This window comes from Rhinoderma darwinii, chromosome 10, assembly GCF_050947455.1.
Source record: "Rhinoderma darwinii isolate aRhiDar2 chromosome 10, aRhiDar2.hap1, whole genome shotgun sequence".
NCBI classification, from domain to species: domain Eukaryota; kingdom Metazoa; phylum Chordata; class Amphibia; order Anura; family Rhinodermatidae; genus Rhinoderma; species Rhinoderma darwinii.
In genome coordinates this window covers 54,013,500-54,020,362 of record NC_134696.1, presented here as the reverse complement: position 1 = coordinate 54,020,362, position 6,863 = coordinate 54,013,500, and positions in this window count along the sequence as shown.

The window sequence follows — 6,863 nt, the reverse complement described above, 5'->3', positions numbered from 1 at the left end:
CCAGAAGTTTTAAAGGCACAAAATGTTCATGATGCAGAACTTTTAACCAATCCTACAACAAAAAGGAGAAACAATAGTAAATGTTCTGCTGGAGAATATACTTGTACATAAAGAGGGAGAGAGCGAGAAAGAGAGGGAGGGAGAGAGATTTTATAATATAGGCTTTATGTACAACATCTATCTCTGTCTGTAATCTTTAGTTTAATGTCATATTTTATGCCATTCTTCCTATTGTAATGCTTTCATGAGCTGAGGTTTAATATTTTATTTCTAGCAGATCAGATGTGTGATCAGACTTCAGATAAAGATAAACTAGGAATTCAATATTCCCACATCACCCTTTCTACAATTGGGACACATTTTAGAAGTAGAAACTTATAAGCCTACTACATGATTAAAAATAGTGTTTTGGCAGAAATGTCAGTATATTCACAGAGTTGTAATAGGTAAAACGTAGATTTCAGTGAGATCGGCCTACTCTTTAATGTGTATGAGACTCACAAATATCATCTTTGCCATAGAAAGAAGGTTTGAGGCATGTTATATTTTAACATGCCCGTCCCTTTGTTACTGCAGGAGATAAGATGCTACCAGAGGTGTCTAGCAATTTCCCTCTCAAATTGAAAAAAGAATGCTTGCTTGGCTGAGCCGGACGTTCATGTTTATGGTGTTTAGGGTGTAGTTGAGAGGAATAGCTGTTGGTTGAATGGGTGTTCATCCGATAGTGTATGGCCAGTTTTAGTTCAAAGCTAGAATACAAAAGGCAATTTCCACCATTAAGTCGCCTTCACCTCCTTCACCAACTTGCCCCCTCATGCATACCTTATACCACAGGCTGTGGTATTATTTAGGCAATGTATAGTGGTTTTATGTGGGTACTATACAGCACTATTTCCTAAGCACAATTGGCAGTATTATGTATACACAGTCAGGTACTGTTTTAGGAACTGTATGGTGATATTATTTAGACATACTCTGGTACCATTTTTGGTCACTGTTGTGCTACTATTAGAGGAGTTGTCTGGTTTTGAAATCCCAATTTCAAAGACCCTTTTTGGGCATTCTAAGATAATGAGGGAAATCCCTCATTAGAGACCTCCATCAATTAGCTGGCACAGAGAGCGCCTACAAATAGCACCTCTCTCTGGAGGACACGGCGCATCCATGCACTACACGGACAGCTCATGGAATTCAATGTGTACCATATAATACTTAATTTCCCCCTGTGGTGGCACTGCAGGGGTATTAAATACTTGCTACCATGTTCATTTGCTACCTATATACAGCTTAACACTCGGTGTACCATCGGCTTATTTTTGGAGGACTATTCTAATTTAAAAAAAAAAAACATTGCCCAAAGCAGACAAAACCTTCATTTTTTGTCTTTTTCAAAAGAAAATTAAGGGTAGTCCCGCAAGTTTTGTGACCAGAGGTCTCACACACGGCTATAGAGCTGTATCCAGTTTGCAGACAGCATATATCATATTCCATGGATGAGGGGTATTTATAGTTATGCCCTTTAACTTTAGACTACATCCACAATGGCACCCAAAGAATTATATCTTGACATACACAATAAAAGAAAACAGAATGGCCCCATAGCTTTGGTTAGCATGCCAAGTATGTATGAACACTGTGTTCTGTTAAGAATTCTCATCGCTGGCAAGTGCCCATGTCTAGTGCCAGCTTATTCCTCACAATATCAAACATAATGTAATGCAATATAAAATGATTATAATAAGATTAATTTTATACTGCACAATTATTTATTACCTTGATTTATTACATGTTATTTTATAGCTGCTGCTGCTATAAAATGTCTGCAATTTCTTTGAAGAAATTTTCATTCACATTAGTTTCTGTCAAGTATAAATACTCACATAAACTAGGACTGATATCATGGAAAGCCAATTTACTTAGAAACTTATTTTGATACTGTGCGAGGTATCCAGAGTAATCAAAGGAAACTTACATAAATACACGCAAGTGATGTCACCAGCCAGTGACAGATTTACATCTCAGGAGCCTATAGGCCACAATTGTTTGGTGGCTTTGACTGCACCTCTCAAGCAGGCCACACCTTCAGTCATGTATGGCCTTTAATTTTTTGTTGGCAGACAATTTTTGTGCCCTTCTGTCAACATCTAACACCCACTACAGCCCTTCACATGTCCTGTCCCTCTGTGGGGGTCCTTGGCTCCTCCCCCAGTACTGTAAGTGCCTAACTATGAAAAATATACATATATATACATGATTTCGTATTTATATGTAAATTTTCCCTTCAGCAGGTGTACCTTCCCCAGGGCCGCCCATAGATGGGCAGTCATAGAGATTTTGAATTCTTTTCAGCTGCCATCTCAGTAGTGCTAGATAGCTCTGTTGCACATCTAGTAAAAGAAGTATAAGAAAATAAATTCCTTAATATGCAGAAGCTTAAAACAATATTGAGATAGTAGATCTTAAACATATTGAATTGCATTTAATACTGATATCAAATACTAACAGAAACTTAAACTTATTGCCCTTTATATAAATTTTATGATTTGCTAAATGTAATCACATTATTATAGGATATTTGGATTGGCTGAATTTGCTCTAAATGACCAGCTCCAGTACTAAGACCAAGTAGTTATGTAAAATTGCTTTGTGTCCCCTGATCTATATAGGTCAAGTCCTTCTTGTAGCTCTGGCCCTCGTGACAGCTACAGACCTCACACATACACACTTGTACTCTCTCCCCGAACAAGAGCTGCTTATGTTTCCATATAAAGCAGATGTGAAGCTTAGTGGCAGCAGACTCGGAATTTCATGACAATGTCATATCTAATCTCAGGCAAGGTATCCAATTTGCATGTAAGGTCAATGATGCAGCAAGAAAAAAATCTATGCTGTATTTCCCATATTGACAGCCGTGTTTATTATACGCCACATTTGGTGATGCTGATGTAATACTTATACTGATTTTCCTTGGGACAATTATCTCTGGAAACTCTCTGCGGGACTCATTGATAACAAATGACCTTTTTGTGAATGTTCTTGCCACACAATGAACTGAAATGTACTTTATTAACCCCTTCCTAACATCTGTCGTTCATATACGCCACACGTCGGGTGGGGGAGTATGGAGCAGGCTCGAGGGCTGAGCCCGCTCCATCTTACAGCCGACACTTCAGTGTAACGAGCGGGATCCCACTCGAGCGTGATCCCACTTATTTAACCCCTTAGATGCCACGGTCAATAGTGACCACGGCATCTAAGTGGTTAGAAACAGGGGGTAACGTTGCAATAGCCCCCCCGCAATGTGATTGCGGGGTGTCGATGGTTGGCAAGGCAGCCTGGGGGCCTGATGAATGCCCCCAGGTCTGCTATCTTTGTACTCGCTGGTTCAAGTCTCCTGGGAAATTAGTAAAAAAAAAAAGGTAAATACAGTAAAATATATATTTTTTAATATATAAACATTTTTTTTAAATATTAAACGTTAAAAAAAACATTTTCCTATTTTCCCCCAAGCACAATGTAAAAAATAAAATAAAATGAACATAACTGGTATCCCTGCATCTGTAAAAGTCCCAACTATTACAATATATCATTATGTAGCCCGCATTGTGAACGCCGAAAAAAAATAATTAAAAGCCAGAATCACTGTTTTGGGGAATTTAATCTCGTACAAAAAATTGAATAAAAAGTGATCAAAAAGCTTAATGTACCGCAAAATGGTACCAATGGAAACCACAGTTCGCTCCTAAAAATTATTACTATTGCAGTATATCATGCAAGCGATCCAACGATGGCTGGTTCAAGTCCCCTGGAGAACTAGTAAAAAAAGTTAAATACAGTAAAATTAATTTTATATATATACACTACTGTTCAAAAGTTTAGGGTCACTTAGAAATTTCCTTATTTTTGCAAGAAAAGCACAGTTTTTTTCAATGAAGATAACATTAAATTAATCAGAAATACACTCTATACATTGTTAATGTGTTAAATGACTATTCTAGCTGCAAACGTCTGATTTTTAATGCAATATCTACATAGGTGTATAGAGGCCTATTTCCAGCAACCATCACTCCAGTGTTCTAATGGTACATTGTGTTTGCTAACTGTGTTAGAAGGCTAATGGATGATTAAAAAACACTTGAAAACCCTTGTGCAATTATGTTAGCACCGCTGTAAACAGTTTTGCTGTTTAGAGGAGCTATAAAACTGACCTTCCTTTGAGCTAGTTGAGAATCTGGAGCATTACATTTGTGGGTTCGATTAAACTCTCAAAATGGCTAGAAAAAGAGAGCTTTCATGTGAAACTCGACAGTCTATTCTTGTTCTTAGAAATGAAGGCTATTCCATGCGAGAAATTGCCAAGAAACTGAAGATTTTCTACAACGGTGTGTACTACTCCCTTCAGAGGACAGCACACACAGGCTCTAACCAGAGGGAGGCCCCGCTGCACAACTGAGCAACAAGACAAGTACATTAGAGTCTCTAGTTTGAGAAATAGACGCCTCACAGGTCCTCAACTGGCAGCTTCATTAAATAGTACCCGCAAAACGCCAGTGTCAACGTCTACAGTGAAGAGGCGACTCCGGGATGCTGGCCTTCAGGGCAGAGTGGCAAAGAAAAAGCCATATCTGAGACTGGCTAATAAGGGTATGTGCACACACACTAATTACGTCCGTAATTGACGGACGTATTTCGGCCACAAGTCCCGGACCGAACACAGCGCAAGGAGCCGGGCTCCTAGCATCATACTTATGTACGATGCTAGAAGTCCCTGCCTCGCTGCAGGACAACTGTCCCGTACTGTAAACATGATTACACTACGGGACAGTTGTCCTGCAGCGAGGCAGGGACTCCTAGCATCGTACATAAGTATGATGCTAGGAGCCCGGCTCCTTGCACTGTGTTCGGTCCGGGACTTGCGGCCGAAATACGTCCGTCAATTACGGACGTAATTAGTGTGTGTGCACATACCCTAAAAGGAAAAGATTATGGGCAAAAGCACACAGACATTGGACAGAGGAAGATTGGAAAAAAGTTATGGACAGACGAATCGAAGTTTGAGGTGTTTGGATCACACAGAAGAACATTTGTGAGATGCAGAACAACTGAAAAGATGCTGGAAGAGTGCCTGACTCCATTTGTCAAGCATGGTGGAGGTAATGTGATGGTTTGGGGTTGCTTTGGTGCTGGTAAAGTGGGAGATTTGTACAAGGTAAAAGGGATTTTGAATAAGGAAGGCTATCACTCCATTTTGCAACGCCATGCCATACCCTGTGGACAGCGCTTGATTGGAGCCAATTTCATCCTACAACAGGACAATGACCCAAAGCACGCCTCCAAATTATGCAAGAACTATTTAGAGAAGAAGCAGGCAGCTGGTATTCTATCTGTAATGGAGTGGCCAGCGCAGTCACCAGATCTCAACCCCATAGAGCTGTTGTGGGAGCAGCCTGACCGTATGGTACGCAAGAAGTGCCCATCAAGCCAATCCAACTTGTGGGAGGGGCTTCTGGAAGCATGGGGTGAAATTTCTCCCGATTACCTGAGCAAATTAACAGCTAGAATGCCAAAGGTCTGCAATGCTGTAATTGCTTCAAATGGAGCATTCTTTGACGAAAGCAAAGTTTGAAGGAGAAAATTATTATTTCAAATAAAAATCATTATTTCTAACCTTGTCACTGTATTACTATATTTTCTAGTCATTTTGCAACTCATTTGATAAATATAAGCGTGAGTTTTCATGGAAAACACAAAATTGTCTGGGTGACCCCAAACTTTTGAACGGTAGTGTATATATATATATATATATATATATATATATATATATATATATATATATATATATATATATAAATATATATAAAATAAAATTACATGTTAAAAGTATAAAAAAAAATCTTTTCACCTTTTCCCTTTGCACAATGTAAAAAAATTACAATTTAACATAACTGGTATCAAGTCCAAACTATTGGAATATAACATTATTTAGCCCACACGGTAAAGGCCATACGAAATTAGACCGCCGGAATTGCTTTTATGGTCACTTCATTTGCCACAAAAAATTGAACAAAAAGTGATTAAAAAGTCTTATGTATCCCAAAACTATAGCTCGCCCCGCACAAATTAAGCAAGCCCTCATACCGCTGAAAAAAACTCTCAGAAAAAAACGTCAAAACTCAAATTTTATTTTTAACAATAATTTGTTTCTTGTAAAAGTAGTAAAAAAAAAAAACTATACAAATTTGGTATGGCCGTAATCATATTAACCCGCAGAATAACGTTAGCAGGCAGTTTTTACTGCATGGTAAACGCTGTATAAACGAAACCACCCATTCAGGAATCGCTATTTTTTCCAATTCCACCCAACAAATATTTTTTTACAGTTTCCAACTACATTTTATGGTAAAATAAATGGTGCCTTGAAAATCTACAACTCGTACCACAAAAAACAAGCCCTTATACGGCTATATCGACGCGACCTACAGGGAGGGTGCAGCACTATCTACACGGGGGCGGAACACCATTAATGACGGTCACATTTCCGAAGGCATTTTTTAGGGTGGGGTCTCTCAGTTGAGCTGTTCCAAAGTAGTCCCGGGATACCTCAAGATCAGGGGGACTTGCCTTGGGACCTGCAGACTCACCCTCTTCTCCTGCAAAAACCGCCAGAGGAAAATGGAAAATTGTCGGCCCCCTTTTCGGTTACCGCTACTGCCTCAGTGGGCCCATCCTCATTTAAAGGAACAGGGTGCAAAGACAAAGTATCAACATTATTCCTGCCTACCCTAGCCGACCTATGGTCCCACAGCTCCCAGAACAAGGGAAAGTCACGGCCAATGATAAAGGCAAATTATTTACAACCGCGA